We start from the raw sequence: 21,760 nt of genomic DNA on the forward strand, positions 1-21,760 counted from the left end.
TATGGGTACCCCATACCCACATGGCATCGTTATCCAACTAGTTATAGGGGATAGCTTATATCTATGAAATATGTAACAGATTATGACTTGAGTATTACGTTTCCTTGTATATTATGGAACGGCCTAAAGTCCTGGTTTGATAATATTGTAAAGTAGATTTAGGAAATCGATACCGTATTGGTTAAGGTTTCTATCTTGTAATCTTGCCCCGCATCCTATATAAGGTAGGCAGGAGGCCCTCTAGGGGGCATATGAGCACACATGATCGTCAGATCTATACTACACCCGCCAGATTCAAATCCCCAAACAGGAGTAGGGTATTACCTCTCATTGTGAGGGCCTGAATCTGTCTAAATCCTTGTCTCTGCATCCATCCACTTTTAGGTCTCGTGCGCTACCCCCTTTTATTATTGCCGAATTCATGTTTCGACACTCATGCAGCTCAAGTCGTTCTTGTTTTTGGGAAAGCTCGATTCGATATCTCCGCGGGGCGCGCCGATGTGTTTGATTCGAAACGCCGCCGAGTAGTTTCGTGAGATAGATCTGCTGGCGGCCATGGCAGCTGATCCTCCATGTAAGGAGGTGGAGCAGGCGGTGACGCCATGGGAGGTGTCCGCTCCGGGGGGAGGGCGGCACCATCGACTACGAAAAAATGGTGGACCGCTTCGGCTGCAACCGCCTCGACGCCGCGCTCATCGACTGCATCGCTCACCTCACCTCCCGCCTGCCGCATCGCTTCCTCCGCCGCGGGATCTTCTTCGCTCACCGGTGTTCTTCTGCAGCTAAATTGGAGGAGTTGGCGACTGAATTGCAGATGGTTTTTGTTTGTTGGATAGGGATTTGAGGAGGATACTGGACCTGTACGAGGCGGGGGAGAAATTTTACCTCTACACAGGGAGGGTGTTAGTGATATGCCCTAGAGGCAATCATAGAGATAATTGTATCACACACTCTGTTTACATACTTATCCGACTTTGTTCCTTGAAATAGATAAACTCATTATTGGTTAATGAATATGTGATTCTTTCATGAGACTCTTTATGTTGTGTGTTGCTATTTCTAAAGGATCCCTGATCAAATATCATATGTGGAACAAATATGTTTAGATGATCAGCACATGTATTAATTGATGATCATGTCTCATGGATCATGGTATAGAGATACCAAATTAATAATGTGGACACATGTTAGTGAACATGTTGTTGGATAGATCCAACATGAGACACTGCAAGAGCCATATGTGTTGTGTCATCAATGATCTCATTTAGTGTTGGTGTTGAATCCTTAGACTTGAGATTATCATGGTTCCCAACATGTGAAGCAGCTTACTTAGGGACTGCTAAACGCTACGCCGTAATTGGGTAGTTATAAAAGTACTTTTTGGGTATGCTATGAAACATGTAGTGGGATATGAATAATCAAGATGGGATTTGCCCCTCCTATGGAGAGATATCTCTGGGCCCGTCGATGTTGTAGATTATGGAAGTGCATGGCCATGTCAAAGGTGATTGAGGAGTCAATCACAAGTTATATAATCTGTCAACAGGTCGAGTGAATGATTGAGCTATTAGAGGATGGCACATATCTAGCCTTGAGCTTAATCGATATCGTGAGTCAAATGGTTCATACAAGTATACACTACAGGTTCAGCCGATTTGATCTTTATGTATGCCTGGTGGGTCAATACGTTCTGCTAGGGGCCGCTGTTGACACGTGGACCGAAAAGGAGTTTTCGGGTTACAGCTGAATATACATGAACCTACAGGGTCGCACGCTTAATGGGCTGGAATAAGGGGATTGGATGGAGATCCAATATGAGCTTAATTCGGATAGGCATCCGAATAGGAGTCCTACGGGCCTTGGAGGCTCGAGTGATGGATCCTATATATTCGTGAGGGGTGTGACTGGCGGAGGCATTGCATCACGTGAGAAACCCTAGCCGTCACTGTCACGTCCTGATAAATTCATCCCAAAATAAAAATCATTTTCTAAAAGGAATAATAGAATTAATTAAAATTCAAATAGAAATTGGCAAACATTAAAATGCGTACAAGAAAAATTATTTTGTGGCCCGGAGAATTTTTGTTAAATTCCCCTTGGTCTAAAATGAGCCCTCAAATTTTACTTGAATTTTCAGAGCATCGAAAATAATTATTAAGCAACAACAACAATTAAGAAAGTTTATTAAAAAGGAAACTAAAAATAATCCTCCTTTTTCTTTGGGCCAAGTCCAGCCCAAAGTTCCTTTCCTCTCTCTCTCGGCCCACGGCCGAAGTCTCTCTTTCCTCCCTCTCTTTTTCCTCCCCTCTCTCTCCCAGGCCTCCCCTCCTCCTCCCGGCCCATCTCTTCCCTCCTCTTCCGCTTGGGCCGCCCCTGCCCTGTCCCGGCCCAGCCGACCAGCCGCCCCAGGCCGCCTCCCTCCGATTTTTTTTCATTTTTAAATTTTTTTCTTTTAATATTTACAGAAATAATCCATCGGCGCAAAAAATTACAAAAATAGACCCTGCCGCCCTCCACTAGGGCGGCAAGCTGACGTGGCAAACGGGGGAGGGACGGGCGGTGACGGCAGACGGGAGAGGAAGGGTTTTTTGCACGAAAACCCTTGCTGCCCTTTGTTTGGGCGGCAAGGGGGCCCCATGCAAAAAAGCCAGCCCGGGCCTAGTACTTTTTGGCCGGTACTTTTTTCATCTGGGTAGGGCGGCAAGGGGCTCAGATGCAAAAAAGTACGAGCCAAATGCTCTTTAGGGCTGCGAAAAATGCATTTAGCCCCAGAGGGCGGCAAGGGGCTAAATGCAATTTTTGCAGACGGCGGCAGACAGCGTCGTCGAGCCGCCATCTGCCACGTTAGCTTGCCGCCCACCACTAGGGCGGCAGGGTCTATTTTTGTAATTTTTTGCGCCGATAGATTATTTCTGTAAATATTAAAAGAAAAAAATTTAAAAATGAAAAAAAAATCGCCTCCCTCCTCTCCTTCGAGCCCCTCTGCACGCGCGGCGCATGTGCACGCCTTGCGCCTGACCGGTGGGTCGACCCACCCGGTCGTCTTCAACCTCCAGCCGGCCGCTCCTCTCTGTCCCTCTCCCGAACGGAAAAAAATTCTATGCGGCAGCGTCGCACCAAGCTTCTCGTGCGGCACTGCGTGAACTGGCGACGCGTGTCCAACTGCCTCCCGCGTGAGGCGCGTCTATCGCGATTTTTAGTGGAGCCGAGCCGACGCCTATCACTATGGTGGAGCCGAGCCGAGCCGTCGCTCTCATCTGCTATGGCGACAGCGGCGGCGGCTGCTGCTGCTGCTTCTGAAACGGCGGCGGCGCGCTTGAGTCCCCCTACAGCGGGCGACGGCGCATCGGCGCAAGGCCACGAGGCGCGAGCGGCATGGCCTTGCTTTCCTTTCAATAATTCATTTAGCTGCACTTGGCCTGAATAATTTCATTTTTTTATAAGGTCTCTTTTGATGCAAACGTTGATGATAATATGCATAGAGATTTTTCGAACATGGCTGCTCCTCCTATCCATGGAGACTATACAAGTCTTTTGTTTCGACTTGATCAAGATGCCTTGACTTTTCTGCTGCTGCTCCCTGCAGACCTGCTTGCTCCTGCGGTGCTGCTGCTGCTCGGCTGCTCCTGCTCTCGCGCAGCGCGGTCCCGCGCGCGCCGCCGCCAGCCTGCTGCATTGCTACTCCTGCTCACGTGCTCCCGCGGCTCCACGCTGCCGCCGGCCTGCTGCTCGCGGTTCGCGCGGCCGCTCTGATGCTCGGCTGCCCGCCTGCCTGTCGGAGTGTCGGTTGCCGCCATGCAGCCATGCCGCTCACGCCTCGCGGCCTTGCACTGACGCGCCGTCGCCCGCTGTAGGGGGGACTCAAGTGTGCCACCGCCGTTTCAGAAACAACAGCAGTTGCCGCCGTCGTCGCTATAGCAGATGAGAGCGACGGTTCGACTTCAAGGTGTGGGCCTGCGGCTTGGACTCGTTGTGATAGGCGTCGGCTCGGCTCCACCAAAAATCACGATAGACGTGGCTCGCACGGGAGGCAGCTGGACACGCGTCGCCAATTCGCGCAGTGCCGCACGAGAAGTTTGGTGCGGCGCTACCGCATAGAATTGTTTTCCCTCCCGAACCCTAGCGCTGCCATCCTTCGATCCCGCTCCACTGCGCAAGTTCCGGCCAAATAAATTGCAAAAACGGAATCCCCATCCCTTCCTCATTATTTCCCCCAACTTTTCCCCTTTAATCCCGCCCCCAATCACCAGGATTTAATCCCTCTTCTTTGACCGCCATTGATGCCGCCGGCCACGCTCTCCGGCATCGTTCCCGTCCCCTCCAGTGGTCGGCACTCCCCTCCATTGCCTATAAAACGGAGCCCTAGTCCACCTCTCCTTCTGTTTTCCCCCTTCCCGACCTCCCTAGCCACACCGTCGCCGACCTCCTCTCTCTCCTACGCCGCCGGCCAAATCCAGCTACCCCTGCCGCCGCGTCAGCACGCCGGCCAGCCGTGCCGTCGCCTCCCCCGGCATCGTAGTCGCCTCCCCTTCCCCGGCCTGCTCTCCGTTTCCCGCGAACACCTCCGGAAGTGCATCCCCGCCGGCAACAGTGGCGTTGCCGCCACTGTTCCGCCTCCGGCCGCCTCTGCCGCGTCTCCTGTGCGCTGGCCGACGTCGCCACCACCTCTCCCGGAACCAGAACGCCGTCATCTTCCCCGTCCAGGCGTCGCCCGTATTTCGCCGGAACACCGCCGTGCCGCGCCGGCCTCTCCATCCGCCTTGCCGGAATTTCCCCGGTCGGCCCTTCCTCCTCCCATGCGCTGTCGGCCACGCCACCACCACCTCCAGCATCGCAGCGGCGAACCGGCGACGTCGTCCTCGGCATCGCCTCCCCTCCATCCGAACCCCACCGCCGGTGTCCGTCATCGTCTTCACTGTTCATCCTCGCCGGCTTGTCGTCCCGCGGTGCTGCCTCCATCGTCGTCATCACAGCGGTGTGTTCCGCGCCGTCCTCGCATCCGTGCAGCTGCTGCCGGCTGCCCTCGTCGCCTCCTCGCCGGTTCTGGTTGTCGTCCTCCCGTCGTTCTCGATCGTCGTGGCGTTCGTCCCTCCGTCAAGCCGCGTTCGTTCGTCGCCCGCGTTTCGTCAAGTCTGCTGCAGCCTCGTCGTTGTCTTCGTCCTCGGCTCCACATCGTCAAGCCCTGAGTTGGCCTCGTCCTGCCTTCGTCCAAGGATCGCCGGAGAAGTGTCGTCCGTTCGTCTCCGTCGTTCCTGTCCATCTCTGCCGCGCCGTTTGTCGTCGTCGTTCCCACGCCTCGTCGCGTGGTAGTAAGGATCCGTCCTCTCACTGCCCCGTCCTCGTCCTTTCGTTGTCTCCCCATGCCCATTGTGTGTTTGTCGACCCCGGTACCCATGTACCGGTGTCGGTAGTCATTCGTGGGTGCGTGTGGTGACCGTGTTTGTGTGTCCACTCGGTAGCCACGTGGTTTGCACGTGTGCAGCCCGCGTGGTGTCTAGTGGAGTCCGTTTGTCTGCCACTCGCCTCGGTTGGCACACGGCGTCTGCTTCCATCGTCCCGTGGATCGTCTCTGTGTACTTGGTCTACCGTCGTCCATTAGGTTGACATGTGGGGTCCGCATGTCAGCAGCGCAGCCTTCCTGTCTTTTCCAGGCTAGCGCTTGCACATGTTTTATAATTGCAAAACCTAATCATAATAATCCGTAAATCTCCATATAACAGCATTAAACTTCGTATGATCATATCTTTATCATACGAATCCCGAATCGACCCGTTCAAGTCTCCTAATGTTTGTTATAACCTAAAGAACCGTGTGCTTTCTTCTTATGTATTGTTATTACTTCTTTATAGGTTGTAGCTTTGCTTGTTTGCTTCGTGTAGCTTCTGTCATTCCGGAGGTTTCGGAAGCGTGATTCGCGGTCGTCACCGAAGGTTCGGAAGGCTGTTCTCTCTGAGCAAGGCAAGTCTCATCATCCTTGAGCATATTGAATCCCAGTTTTTAAAATTATTTTAATTTAAATTATTGCATTACCATTTTATTTAAATTCCCGCGTTATCACTGTTTTATTTAGCACTTCCTATTATCACCTCGTTCACCCTAGGAAAACAAAACCCCAACTAGTGGGTACTCTATTCATGGTTCCACTAGTATGAACTTACGTAGATGCTTCGCTGATTAATTAGGCAACATTAGGTGGTTTTATAACTTTAGACTTTGGGAGTTCTCATGTCATTTGGACATTATGGAATGGTTGGCTTGTGATGGAACTGATACACACACCTCCCCTGTCACGCCCGGAAATTCACTAGTAATTTCCGAACTTATTTGTGCATAAAACCCTCGTCCAGGAATCAGCCGAGGTACACAAACTGACAATTTAATATACAAATCCATCATAATAATAACTTTACATAATTACAAAAGAAAAGAAAACAGCAGCGGAATTACGGTCTAGCGAAGCTCCAGCTCCACTCCCACAGGCAGCTCAACTGGGGTATAAACCATACGTCTTCTCCTTTGCAACTTGTCTTCAACTGAGGTTTGATTGATTATTGCAAGGTGAGCATATGACATACTCAGCAAGCCACACAACAAATATGCAAGTGCACAAGGATACCAAAAGGATGGCATAATATAGGGCTCATTTGCAAAAGCAGCATTTAGCAAACATTTGAGAGTTGTAAAACAGTAGAGTAATTAATCATCAATATTAATCAACACTGAACAGCACACCCATGCTGCTCAGGCCCAACCATCCTGAACAACCATACCCGGCTGCACAGATCTATCTCCAAACCAGGAATGTACCATTCCAAACCAGGAGCTAAATTAATTACCATCAATTACCACATTATTATTAATGAGTAGTGTGGGACTAATCAAGAAAGACATTGTTCGACCCGCCCATAACCACGGGCACGGCTATTCGAATAGTTTTACTCTGGCCAGAGGTGTACCACTGTACCCACAAGACACAACTCCACAATATGTCACCATATCATCATGTGCCCATGCTGAACATGTCACCATTAGTGTAGTTGTGACAAGACCCCTCGCATAACTCAACCAAAAGCAGTGCACCGTTCCTGGATCGTAGTCACCCCCTCAAAAACCAGAGGCATGGACTCCCCAGCGACCCTTGTGGGCTTATCTCCGCCACTTCTCAGTCTGGTGCTCCGTAATGAGCCTTGTTATACAAAGTGTCCAGCCGTTGCCCATTCTGGCTTGTGGTTGGCACGGGTAATGTTTCACAACCGAAACTCGTGAACCGGTCCTTAATTGTCATAAGTACGACCATCAAAACCATGTGCTCACAACCCACCATTATCAAGTTTTAGTTGGCACATTAATTAACCAATCACGATTGACCAACGATTGACCATCGTGAGCTATCATTAAATATCCATCATTAAGTAATAGTGAAACATTAGTTATCCCAATTGTGTGCTAATGTTTAACATCTAGCTGAACCAATATATAAAGCTCAACTAGTCAAATTATAATAACCCAAGGTATGAAGGAATAGAGTAATTAATGCAAATTGGCCATACAAAGGAATAATTCACACCACACGGTGACATTCGAAAATAAATGCACAGTTGAAATAAATAGAGAATTTAATTATAGGATCAACATGCTCAAAGGAATTGTGTTTGGGATCTGTGTGACTTGTCTTGCAATAACATGTCTTCAATTAATCTTCTTGAACACTTCTGGCGCACTCGCGAACCTTCGAAACGACGGAAACGACAAGCTAACACGCAAAACAAAGAAAAAGACTAATAAAAACCAAATAAACAATACATATAAAGTAAGCAAACATGTAGGTCATAATTTTAGATGAATTATGAGACTTGAACGGCCTCATTCTGACTTCATATGAATTAATTATGAATTTTACAAGATTTAATCTAATTAAAGCCTATTTAAAAAGGATTAAATAAAATTAATTCAATTTATGGATAATTTAATATGTAGATGTTTATTTTATACAACTTTTGCAACTTGAACCACATTAAACCAAGTTACAATGATTATGAATTTATAAAGATTAAACTGGATTAAAGCATTTATATGGATTTTAATTGAATTATGACGCAATAAAGAATTATTTTTGAAAGGAAAAAGGGATTTATTGCGTCATCAAAGGCGGTCCACGGTAAACCGGGTTCAAAGAGACGGTCTACGAAACCAACGGCCGAGATCTAATCTAAGCCGAACGGACGGCCGAGATCGATCCGGTCCACCACGGGCTATGGATGACGTCAGCAATGACATCAGCGATGATGTCATCGCCGGCGGCGGCTCGAGACCACGGGCTCGACGGCGAACGGCAGCGAGGCGGCGCAAACGGAGGACACCAACGGGTAGAGCTCGACTCGGCGAACTCACCAGCGGCTTGGATGATGGCAAACGACGACGGATGACGACGTTGGCGAGGTTGAAGCGGCGGCGGTCTTCGGGTCGGCGGTGACGGCGGCGCTCCGAAGGGAAATGGCAGCAACGGAGGGGTGGACGAGGTGCTGCTCCTCCTCGCGATCCTGATGGTAGCAACGGCGACCGAAGGCGGCGGCTGCAATAGCAGTGCGGCGCGGCTGCAACAGCGGCCGGAGGTTGAAGACGACTGACAGGTGGACCCCACCTGTCCGTGGCTGAGAGAGAGGAGGGAGGGCGCGGCGGATTGGGCCAGCTGAGCCGGACGCAAGCAGGCCGAGGAGAGGGAGGGAGAAACTTGGGCCGACTTTCGGCCCAAAGCCAAAAGGGGACTTTTAAAACCTTTTTCAATTTAAATTATTCATGAAATGATATTCCATTGATTAAAAATACTTCCTTGGCTCAAATAGATCCCAGAAAAATCTAGGAACTATAGAAACAAGAGAAGTATTTAACAAAATTTTATCTAGCCCACTTTTATGTTGAGATTTAACAAATTAAAATTAGATCTTCTCTTTTAGGCTTTTAAGATCATTTCTAATAATTCCTTTTAAACAACAATTTATAATTTAAGGATTTTTAAACAAGAAAAGCACTTAACATAATTATAATTAGATCATTAATTGATTAACTAATTACTGAATTGTTCTTTGTATTATTAAAATTAGAAATTGAGCTCCGAAAAATCCGAGAAAATTCCAGAGAGTATAATTAACCTTGGAGAATTTAATAAAAATTAAATCCATCCATGCTTTATATTTAGGAAATTTTATTTCCCACATTTAACTTCACTTGTAAATTAATGAACATTTAATATAAATTCTATTAATAATTTATTAAATAAATTATAAATCCTAAAACAAAAAATCAGGCTGTGACATCCCCCTCTATTCAAAACTCCCAAAATGGTTTGAGGCTGGGCTCGAGGTGCATGGTTCTGCTAGTAGCACCTCGGCCACTGTAAGGACCGGTCTTCGGGCCTCTGTTGCAAAGCACTACCGTACTAACCACATGTCTAATGGGTAAGGCTTAACTCGGTGCTCAGTCTAGTCCTGGCAAGAGTACACGGATGGAGATGGACGAAGTCAGGGCTCGATCCTGCCTACCTGTCTCGGGGGTTCCGGCCATAGGCGGGGTTGGGTCGGTGCTTTTGTCACGGCTAGGATGGGTAAAAGGGTTATGCCACATCCTTTATGATGGGTTCCACGGCCGTGGAATGCGGAGTAAAGATGTGTCTTGTGGGTAAAGATGTACACCTCTGATCAGAGTATAATCTATTCGAATAGCCGCACCCTCGGATATGGGCAAGCCTAGCAATGTACCCACGTTAGTGGTTTAATTCTTAAAACTTGCTTAACAACTAAAATATGGAATGGTTGGCCTGGGTTGGCTTGGGACGAGCTGGGACCTGGGTCTGGTTGCCAGTTCGGTCTGAATCATCGTAGGCCTTGGGTTAAGGCATGTTCGCGTGGGTTCACGGCCTTGATTAATAATATTGTGTAGCTCTAGGATCGTGTTTACAAAATAGCTTTGGGCAACTATGTGACTTTTAAATGCTGTTTACTGCAGAACCTAACCCCTATTATTATCCCCTTGTACCCCCTTGCATTAGTCATGCATCTCCCGGTGTGGCTTGCTGAGTACTATGGTTGTACTCATTCTTACTCTATCTTTCCCCTCTTCAGTAAGAGAAGCTTTGGAGAAGAAGTCCTGGGTGGAGTCCTGGCTTATACCCCAGTTGAGCGCCTGTGAAGATGGAGCCGTAGGCCCGCTAGTCCGCTGCTGCTTATTTTTGTTTGTCAGGCCTGAAGTGCCTTTGTAATAATGTAAATATTATCGATATAATAAAGATGTGCCTTTTGTATCCTGTTTGTGTGGTGTACCCCGGCTTTTCCTGGGATGGGGATTAATACACTTGTGTTTTGGAAAAGGTATTTTTCCGGGCACGACAAGCTAATATCAGAGACATCTCGACTGTAGGATAAGCCAAGTGGATAAAACCTAAGGACATATTTTATAAACAAGACTATTTGCAAAAGTTCCTTTTTCCTCCTTTCCCTAATGCTATTTGCAAAATGTTTACTCTCTTCTTCCTCCTTCGGATTTTCAACTAGTACTAGATGGTCAGCTTTGCGAAGAAGAAGATGTCGCTAGTGGTCTGCCGAAGTTCTAGAAGGCTGCAGGATCCACTAGCGAAGCAAAGGAAGCAGTGAAGCCAGATGTGAAGCAGGAGTGAAGATCTTGGAGAACCCGTCGCAGAACCTATACCACCCTTTAGGGTTTTGTTAGTCGTGTGTTTCCTTGATTGTGTGTGTAGCACATGGTTTGCATCAGTGGGGTGTGATGTAACCATGCTAGGTTGTTTGCGTAATCAACCTGCAGAATAAGCCTAACATATATCATAACAGAAAAAGATTAGATCTGTTAAGGTCCTATCCTTAGTTTCTGATCTCTTTCTTTCCTCCAATTTTCTCTTTCCCCCTCTCTAAACCTTGTAACAGATGGCTGACAATGAGAAAGGAAGTAAGGTCAGAAATCAGAACAAGGGTGCCCCAAGCTCCCGAGTGAATGAAGCACCAGACACCAGTTGTGTGACAGTGGTCTAACACCTGATTAACTAGAACGAATTGCTTATAGAGCTACCACAGCAGCATCAGATGCCAATTCTAGACCCGAGTCAGATGCAACCTCAAGTGCAGTTGGAGGCAGTCCAATCACTCACACCACAAGTTAGCGCACCGCCAGCATCCCAACAAGCCCATCGTGCCATGCCACATGTGGACTCAAAAGAAGCAAGAATCATTTGTTTTATCTATGTTGAACAAGGGCACTATGCAAGGAACTGTCCTTAGCAGAAAAAAAAAGCACCAATGCGAACCGAAGATGAGGTCCGTAAGATGACCATTACCGGCACAGAATGGCCTCCACCAGGAATGACAAAACGTCAAAGAAGAAATTTCTTCCGAGGTGCACCATAGTTGACGGAACATCTTTTAGCTAATGGAGGTAGAGTGTCTGATAGCGAAGATTCAGATCAAGTCTCCTCACGGGTTGAAGATGAGAAGTCTCTCCAAGGTTTCAACCAGAATAAAAAGGAACATATGGCATGCTCTCGTTGTGGAGAAATCGGTCACTTTGCCAGCTCATGTGTCACCACTTGCGTTCATTGTGAGGAAGACCATCCACCCGACGAGTGTCCAACAAGCAGGATTACTTATTTCTTGTGCGAATGAGCTGATCATGTACGAAAAGATTGTCAATTCAGTTTTCTGCTGATGAAGAAGATGGCCAACCAACCCGCCAGTTACAACAGACAGAAGCATCAAGGCAACCCAAATCCTCGACAAGACTACAGTTTCAGCCTAACTCCAATGCCAGGACAGAGGAATCAAAATGGGAAAAGAAAATGCCGAGTCTGGAAAGATATCTGTTGTTTCAATTGTCAAGAAGTGGGTCATTTCGCCGACAAGTGCTCGAAACCGAGAAACATATTTACCAACACGTCAGTCCATGCAACTCCGCGCAATCAGAAGCTTGCTCCTCAGCAAATTGTCATCCATGCATCCTGAAGCAGTCCTATAGCCCAAGTTGCAATAGCTCCCACTCCAATGAGTGCACTACCACAAGGTGTCAATGCTCAATTTCAGCCCCAGCCACCAGTTGACAAGACAGAGGCCAGTATCAGTGTTGTACCTTTGGATGTTCCAGGACAACAGCCAAGAAATCAAGTACAAGATGAAGAACCTGAGAGTAAGAAAGTTATTGTTTGTTACAACTGCAAAGAACCAGGGCATTACTCCAGGGACTGTCCCTAACCAAGGAAAAAAATCGGCCTCCACATTTTCGCCAATTTACAAGAAACAGACATGCCAATCGCCAAGTGGTCACTGGAGAAAATGCAGTACCTGTCAAGCCTAGTGCTAGTCAGAAGCAACCATAACACTCTTGTATCGATGTTCAAGTACTTTTGTTTTATAGTTGTTCTCTACCAACCGTGTAATAAGGAAGAAACGGGAAATAATCAATGAGTTTGGCAAATGTATGAAGGATCCATATTGAGACTGCAAGTGTTGTGAGTTGTGTACATTTTGTTGATGATTAAGGAGACCTAGGGTCTTATTTCCGTAAGCTCATAATCTGTTATGAATCAAATAACCTAGCGATTGATGGCGAAGAAAATCAAGTGATCAACCAAAGAGACATTTGTTTGGACTAAGAGTTTCCGATGTGTCCTTTTTCGGATCAAAGGCAACGACAGTCAGTATAGCTTTTGACGAACTACTTCAAGGTTTCTCTGAAAGGCAGCAGGCCCAAGGACTGCATTGCCCCAGAAGCACCCACAACACCCGGAGTGAAGAGTACCTGGTTGAGAAAGGTCAAAAGGTGATTGATGGAAGAGATCGGAAAAGATGTTTGGTTGCTAGGAAAATGTCACGTCCCAAAACGACTCTAAAATATATCCTTTAAATTATGCCTAGAATAATTAAAATCCGTGTGAAAGCCTCTAACAATTAAAATGTGCAAAGTTAAAAGTCAAATAAGGCTTAGAAGATTTTTGTATATTTCCTAAAAGCCTAAAATGTGTAAATAAATTTTAGTGGAATTTTCATAGCACAAATAATAATTGTTAAGAAATAAACAAAGTTGAAAAAGTTTTATAAAAAGAAAAACCCTTAAAGTCCCCCTTCCCTCCCTTGGGCCGGCCCGGCCCATCTCTCCTTCCCCCCCTCTCTCTCTCCTCTCCCCGCGGCCCACTCGGCCTCTCCCCGCGCGCGCGCCGCTGACGGGCCGGCCCGCCCACCACCCTCGCTGACGGGTAGGGCCCACCCGTCATCCCCGACCTCCCGCCGCTCCCGCCGCTCCGCCCGCGCCCTAGCGCCGCCGCCGCCGCGAATCCCGCCGCCTCCCGTCGTCCCCACGTGCAATAAAGTGGGAGGAATCACTCAACGTGATCCCCTCTCCCTTTCCCCCCATTTTTTCCCTCTCTCTCTTGCGTTCAAACGGGCGGATTTGCCCCCGCAAATCTCGCCGGCGCCATTGATGGCGGCCGACCTCCCGCGCCGGTTTCCTTCCTCCCCAGTCGCTCTCTCCCCCTTCCAACCCTATTTAAACCCTCCCCGCACCTCCTCCGTCCATTTCCGCCGTCGCCGCCCTTCCTCCTCGCCGGATTCGAGCTCGCGACGTCGCTCTCTCTCTCCGCCATCGCCGCCGAGCTCCGGTCCGCCGCCGTCGTCGCCCCGGACCGCCTCCCACCTCGGCGCCGCCTCCTTCGGCTTCGCCGCATCCTCGCCGACCTCGTCCACCCCTCCGTTTCGGTCGCCGACCGCCGGAGCGCCGCCGTCCCCGTCGACCCGAGCCACGCCACCGCCTCCCTCCGCTCCGGCCGCCTCCTCCGTCACCGCCGTCGCCTCGGGGTGAGCCGTGGACCGTCGCCTCCTTTCCCCCTTCCCTCTCCTCTCTCGGCCGCCGCTCCGCCGCGCCGGTGGTTGCCGGCGGCGACCATCGGGGCGCGGGGGTGCCGCCTCCCGCCGACCGCGCCGGCTTGGCCGCCCTCGGGCGCGCCGAGTGGCTGCCGCGTGGGGCCCGGCCGTCAGCCGCCCGCGCCCTCGGGTGCGGCTGACGTGTGGGGCCCACGGCGCCGGCCGGTGTGAGCCCGGGTGCACCAGGTCCACCGTGGTCCGTGAGGCTGCCGCGTGGGCCCCACTCCCGTGGACCTAGTCCGCACGCCCCTCCCCCTCGGCTGACGCAATAAACCCTTTTTAAATTAAAATTTAAATGAAGAAATTCGCAAATATTCATTTAAAGAGCATATAAACTTCAAATGGCCATAACTTGGCCATTTCAACTCGGAATTGGACCGTTCAAGTCTCTAATTTTTCCTTAAGAAGTCAAGAACCCATTTTTGTGCTTTGTTCCTGCTTGTTATATGGAGTTTATTAGAGTAAAAGCCTTTTCTTTTCCGTTGGTCGTGGAGACGCTGCAGCTTCGGAAGATCCGCTCTTCGTGGAGGTTAAAGCCGACGTTTGGGAAAGCGAGCAAGGCAAGTCACATCATCCTTGAACATATTGGATCCCATTTTACAAAATTCTTTTGATTTAAATTATTGCATTATCGCTTTACTTAAATTCCCGCGTTATCACTGTTTTATTTAGCCATGCCTATTTACCTTTGTTATGACCTTATTATTATTGTCATTGATATTATTACCTTGTTCACCCTAGATTAAACAAAACCCCAACTAGTGGACACTCTACTCATGGTACCACTAGTATGAATTTAGGTAGATGCTTCACTGATTAATTAGGCAACATTAGGGGGTTTTATAACTCTAGACTTTGGGATATTCATATCACCTGGACACTATGGAATGGTTGGATTATTGTGGAATTGGATTCACACCTCCCCCTCTATTCAAAATCCTCAAAATGGTTTTCGGACGGGCTCGGGGTGCATTGTTTTGATAGTAGCACCTCGGCCATATAAGGACCGGTCTTCGGGCCTCTGTTGCAAAGCACTACTGTACTTCCACATGTCTCGTAGGTAAGGCTTAGTTTGTGGCTCAGTCTGGTTATAAACAAAAGTACACGGATGGAGATGGACGAAGTCGGGGGTCGATGGACATCTCTAGGGCAAATGAAGGCTACACGAGCTGCGGCTTGGTAGTCGAGATGTCATGGCACAGGGCTGGTGTCCTGCTGCTAGGGGCTCAGTCCTGCCTACCTGTCCCGGTGGTTCCGGCCGTAGGCGGGGTTGGGTCGGTACTCTTGTCTATGGCTAGGATGGGTTGGAAACTATGTCACGTCTTCCGTCCGTATACCGTGGTGGTATGTGGCACGTGGTTACACGTGAGAAAGATGTGTCTTGTGGGTAAAGATGTACACCTCTGATCAGAGTATAATTTATTCGAATAGCCGCGCCCTCGGTTATGGGCAAGCCGAGCAATGTACCCAAGTTAGTGTTTTAATTCTTAAAACCTGCTTAACAACTAAAATATGGAACGGTTGGCCTGGGTTGGCTTGGGACGAGCTGGGACCCAGGGTCGGGTTGCCAGTTCGGTCTGAATCATCGTAGGCCTTGGGTTAAGGCAGGTTCGTGTGGGTTCACGGCCTCGATTAATAACATTGTATAGCTCTAGGATCGTATTTACAAAATAGCTTTGGGCAACTAAGTGTCTTTTAATGCTGTTTACTGCAAACCCTAGCCCTTATATTATAACCCCCTTGTACTCCCTTGCATTTATTCTGCACTTATGGGTGTGTCTTGTTGAGTACGGTGGTTGTACTCAGTCTTGCTCAATTTTTTCCCAAACCCAGAAGAGGAGTTCCTGGAAGATGAAGGCTTTGGTGTCTAGCTCGTGCCTGCCGTCAAGCGCCTGTGGTCGTCGCCCTAGTCTTCCGCTATTTCCCGTTTGTCTTTGTGTGTGCTGGGCCTTCGCCGCCCATGTAATAAATTAATTATTTACGCTTCCGCTTGGTAAACTCTGAAATGTATCAACTTTTGGTGTACCTTGCCTCCTGGGACAAGGAATAATACACGCACGTAAGGAACGCCCGTTGGGTTATTTCTGGTCGTGACAGAAAAGAATTAGGTCGAAAGGTGATTGATAAAGGATAACGAGGAACATGATTTGTGTCACTCGAGGAAGACTCCCGATAGCAATTAACCCTACAACTGTCACCATGTCATTTAAGCAGAAGAATTCGCGAGTAAGCAAGATGACCATAGGTAGAAGTGATTCTATGAGGACAAGGATGGAAACTTTTGTGACATGACCAAGAAGTCAAGAAGTTAACCTGAACAGCTAGAAACTAAAGCTCGGTTCAACCTTGGGCTGTGTATCAGATGCTACCAGAGTAAAAGCAATTGCACTAGTATCGTTCAACGCACTTTCCTAGCGATTGATCCATCTGGAAAGAACACATCAAGGATGAAGGTGTAAAGGAATATGTTGAATGCTAAATGACGACAATATGAAGAGAATAGTGGAAAGTAAACCGATTGTAAAGAAAGTGAATCCGAGATGTCTGTTCGTGGGAGCTATTCCCAGTTATGAACCAAGTGATATGTTCAAGGATAATCTACAGAGGTCAGATTAAAATCACATCCAATAAAGAAGCTTCAGATTTGGCAGGATAACGATCAGACAATAACAAGTCTAGCAGTAAAGTTATTTGGGAAGACGTCAAAGCATGTCAAGTGGGATAAGTTGGTTCTCGTGGGAAGCATAATTCAAAGTTAGAGTGATCGACCCTCGCATTGAATAGCGTTAGTATCTAGCACCCGGAGACTAGGAAAGCTAATATGAGGCAGTTAGTGGCAAGTTGTCAATCATGGTATCCTTGGTAAGCGGGATATCATAGTCTAAAGCATTTGGTGGTAAGTTGGAAGGAAACGCCAAGCATGGTATTCTCATGATGACAAGCTGGTAATGACAAGCATGGTATCCCAGTAATGACAAGTTGGTATCGACGCATAACGTGAAGTTGGTAACTTGTATGAGATTGACACCAAGGGTATGAATTATGAGAAGTCCCGGAACTGAAGCCCCGTCTTCAAGTGCCGCATCCCAGTCGAAGTCAGCTCAAGGTGCAACCAGGGACAAGCCAGGTGAAACGAAGATTCCATCTGCAACAGGAGATCAAGCCAAGCAGTTCAGAGTGGGGAAGTTTTGCTGGGCAAGTTTGTTAAAGAAAACGCAATGGAAGAAGTCGGACCAGAAGAGAAGACCGCCCAACCTATCTTCTTGCTAGCCTTCTCGAATCTCGGGGGCGAGATTCCTGTAAGGGGGTGGATTTGTCACGTCCTGATAAATTCATCCCGAAATAAAAATCATTTTCTAAAAGGAATAATATAATTAATTAAAATTCGAATAGAAATTGGCAAACATTAAAATGCGTACAAGAAAAATTCGAATGTGGCCCGGAGAATTTTTGTTAAATTCCCCTTGGTCTAAAATGATCCCTCAAATTTTACTTGAATTTCCAGAGCACCGGATATAATTATTACGCAACAACAACAATTAAGAAAGTTTATTAAAAAGGAAACTAAAAATAATCCTCCTTTTCCTTTGGGCCAAGTCCAGCCCAAAGTTCCTTTCCTCTCTCCCTCGGCCCGCGGCCGAAGTATCACTTCCCTCCCTCTCTTTTTCCTCCCCTCTCTCTCCCTGGCCTCCCCTCCTCCTCCCGGGCCACCTCTTCCCTCCTCTTCCGCTTGGGCCGCCCCTGCCCTATCCCGGCCTAGCCGACCAGCCGCCTCCCTCCTTTCCCTCGCGCCCCTCTGCACGCGCGGCGCATGTGCGCGCCTCACGCCTGACCGGTGGGTCCACCCACCCTGTCGTCTTCAACCTCCAGCCGGCCGCTCCTCTCTATCACTCTCCCGAACCCTAGCGCCACCATCCTTCGATCCCGCTCCACTGCGCAAGTTCCGGCCAAATAAATTGCAAAAACGGAATCCCCATCCCTTCCTCATTATTTCCCCCAACTTTCCCCCTTTAATCCCGCCCCCAATCACCGGGATTTAATCCCTCTTCTTTGACCGCCATTGATGCCGCCGGCCACGTTCTCCGGCGTCGTTCCTGTCCCCTCCTGTGGTCGGCACTCCCCTCCATTGCCTAAAAAACGGAGCCCTAGTCCCCCTCTCCTTCGGTTTTCCCCCTTCCCGAGCTCCCTAGCCACACCGTCGCTGACCTCCTCTCTCTCCTACGCTGCCGGCCAACTCCAGCCGCCCTGCCGCCGCGTCAGCACGCCGGCCGGCCGTGCCGTCGCCTCCCCCGGTGTCGCAGTCGCCTCCCCTTCCCCGGCATGCTCTCCGTTTCCCGCGGAGACCTCCAGAAGTGCATCCCCGCCGGCAACAATGGCGTTGCCGCCACTGTTCCGCCTTCGGCCGCCTCTGTCGCGTCTCTTGTGCGCCGGCCGACGTCGCCACCACCTCTCCCAGCACCGAAACGCCGTCCTCTTCCCCGTCCAGGCCATGGCGTCGCCCGTATTTCACCGGAACACCGTCGTGCCGCGCCGGCCTCTCCATCCGCCTCGCCGGAATTTCCCTGGTCTGCCCTTCCTCCTCCTGTGTGTTGTCGGCCACGCCACCACCACCTCCGGCATCGCAGCGGCGAGCCGGCAACGTCATCCTCGGCATCGCCTCCCCTCCATCCGAACCCCACCGCTGGTGTCCGTCATCGTCTTCACCGTTCATCCTCGCCGGCTCGTCGTCCCGCGGTGCCGCCTCCATCGTCATCATCGCAGCGGCGTGTTCCGCACCGTCCTCGCATTCGTGCAGCTGCTGCCGACTGCCCTCATCGCCTCCTCGCCGGTTCCGGTTGTCGTCCTCCCGTCGTTCTCGGTCGTCGTGGCGTTCGTCCCTCTGTCAAGCCGCGTTCGTTCGTCGCCCGTGTTTCGTCAAGTCTGTTGCAGCCTCGTCGTTGTCTTCGTCCTCGGCTCCGCATCGTCAAGCCCTGAGTCAGCCTCGTCCTGCCTTCGTCCAAGGATCGCCGCTGAAGTGTCGTCCGTTCGTCTCCGTCGTTCTCGTCCGTCTCCACCGCGCCGTTCGTCGTCGCCGTTCCCACGCCTCGTCGCGTGGTGGTAAGGATCCGTCCTCTCACTGCCCCGTCCTCGTCCTTTCGGAGTCGCCCCATGCCCGTTGTGTGTTTGTCGACCCCGGTACCCGTGTACCAGTGTCGGTAGTCGTTCGTGGGTGCGTGTGGTGACCGTGTTTGTGTGTCCGCTCGGTAGCTGTCACGCCCAGAAATTCACAAGTAATTTCTGAACTAATTTGTGCATTAAAAACCCTCATCCAGGAATTAGCCGAGATACAGAAACTGACAATTTAATATACAGATTCATCAAAATAACTAAAGCGATAAATACTTACATAAGAGGCACTTAGTCCTCACCATGAAGAAAATTGCAGCGGAAAATAAAATCTAGAGAAGCTTCAGCTCCCACAGGCAGCTCAACTGGGATATAAGCCAAAGGTCTTCTCCTTCTGGATCATTTTTCTTCAACTGAAGTTTGATGATTATTGCAAGGTGAGTACATGCAATACTCCGCAAGCCACACAGGAATTATGCAAGTGCACAAGGATACCAAAGGATGGCATAATATAGGGTTTATTTGTGAAAGCAACATTTAGCAAAGATTTAAGAGTAGTAAAATAGTAGAGTAATTAATCATCAATATTAATCAACACTGAACAACACACCCATGCTGCACAGGCCCAACCAAACCTGAACAACCAACCCTGGTTGTACAGATCAAACCTCCAAACCAGGAATTATCCATTCCAAACTGGGAGTCAAATTAATTATCACATTGTTATCATTAATGAGTAGTGTGGAACTAATCACGAAAAATATTGTTAGACCCGCCCATAACCGTGGGCATGGCTATTCGAATAGTTTTACTCTGGCCAGAGGTGTACCACTATACCCACAAGACACGATTCCACACATGTTGCCATGCCCCGAAGTACCACCACGGCACTGCAAAGGGGGAAATCGTGACAATACCCTTCGCACAACACAACTCACCACAGTGCACCATTCCTGGATCATAATCACCCCCTCAAAAACAAGAGGCATGGACTCCCCAGTGACCCCCACAGACTTCTCGCCGCTTCTCAGTCTGGCACCCTGTAATGAACCATGCTATACAAAAGATAAAGTCGTTGCCCACGTTGGCTTGTGGTTAGCACGGTTAATGTTTCACAACAGTAGCTCACGAACCGGTCCTTAATTGTCATGAGCACGACCTTCAAAACCATGTACTCACAACCAACCATTAATCATATTTTAATTATCAATTAATTATCATAACACGATTGACCATCGTGAGCTACCATTAACTATAACCATAAGTAATAGTGAAGCATGATTTATCCCATTAATGAGCTAATGTTTCTAAGCATGACTAAGCAACTGTCATAAGCATCTAGCTGAACCAAACCAATATATAAGGTTCAAGCTAATCAATTTATTACCCATAGGAAAATAAAGTCATATTCGGCCATAATTAATTGGGAAAGGCTCACTACCCGATGACATTCGAAAACAATGCATAAGTTAAAATAAAACAATAGCTTTAAACAGGTTCAACATGCTCAAAGGGTTGTGTGGGATCTGTGTGACTTGCCTTGCGAACAAGCGTCTTCGATTCGTCTTCAGGAACTTCTCCAACGAACGAACGATCCTCCGAAACAACGGAAAACTAAATCTAGAACGCAAAACGAGAAAAAACACTAATAAGACCAAATGAACAGTACAATTAAAGTTCATAAAAAGGTAGAGCTTGAATTTACATGAATTATGAGACTTGAACGACCTTATTCCGAGTTCGTATGAATTAGTTATGAATTTTACAAGACTTAATATAATTTAGCCTTATACAGAAAAGGAATTACGATTTATTTGGAAAGGAATAACAGCCGCTGACGTCAGCGATGACATCATCGCCGGCAACACACTGGACCACAAGGTTGCAGGCACTAGGAAGCTCGGCCGGGCTATCCGAGAACACCAACGCGGAGAGGACGACGAGACGCCCTCACCGAGGTCGGCACGACCACGGACGACGATGGGAGATGGCCGGCGACGAGATTGAGGCGGCGGCGTGGCTGTGTCCACGGTGACTGTGGCGTTTCGGCGAGGGGAGGCAGCAACCGAGGGGCGGACGGTCTTCACCTCGCTCCTGCGATCCCGAGGGTAGCGACGGCGAGCGAAGGCGGCGATGGACGGCGACGAGCGGCACGGCTGAAAACGAGTCGACGGAAGATTGCCTCGGGTTGACAGCGACGACGAAGCTCCGATGGTTTGCAGCGGTGGCGAAGGGGTGGACAGGCTTCGGCTTGGCGTTGCGATGCCGACGACAGCCTCGGGGAGGTCCGGCTACCACGGGAGAAGCGGCAAAGCTTCGCCGGAGATCAAAACATGGCGATGGTTCGGCCTTCACAGTGACGGCGAATTCCGGCGGGGTTCGGCGCAAAAGAACGGGTGGCCGGGGTAGCTCTCACCCTTGCGAAGCCGATGGAAGTGGCGGCGCAAGTCGGCGACGACCAGAGAAGCGGAAGACGGCGGCTGGAATTGGTGGCGGCGGTGGAGAGAGAAGGTAAGCGTGGCGGCGGCTCTAGGGCTAGGGAAAAAAATCGGGAAAAAGGAGGAAACGGAAGAGGAGGCCGAGGGGCTGCTATTTATAGCCAAAGGAGGAGGAGATCGGCTCGGATACAGGAAGAATCGGCGACGGATTAGTTAGGGTTCGCCGGAAAAATGGAGCTCGAAACCGCGTCGAATTCACGCGATATACAACGGTATTCAAAGGGGTTTCTTAGGGATAAGGTA

At 49.2% G+C, this 21,760-nt stretch overlaps 1 long non-coding RNA gene and 1 pseudogene across 1 annotated transcript; one reads left to right on the forward strand and one right to left on the reverse strand.

Moving 5' to 3' along the window:
* The first annotated feature begins 555 nt into the window (after window positions 1-555).
* Window positions 556-21,760, forward strand: part of LOC9267596 (tryptophan--tRNA ligase, cytoplasmic-like) — a 28,493-nt pseudogene continuing 7,288 nt past the window's right edge.
* Window positions 16,780-21,586, reverse strand: LOC136357167 (uncharacterized). The gene is made up of 4 exons (XR_010742332.1): window positions 20,827-21,586; window positions 19,322-20,639; window positions 17,148-17,236; window positions 16,780-17,058 (listed from the first exon to the last, which is right to left on the reverse strand). It is a non-coding gene; the product is annotated as an uncharacterized lncRNA (long non-coding RNA).

Source organism: Oryza sativa, chromosome 7 (genome assembly GCF_034140825.1).
Source record: "Oryza sativa Japonica Group chromosome 7, ASM3414082v1".
NCBI lineage: Eukaryota > Viridiplantae > Streptophyta > Magnoliopsida > Poales > Poaceae > Oryza > Oryza sativa.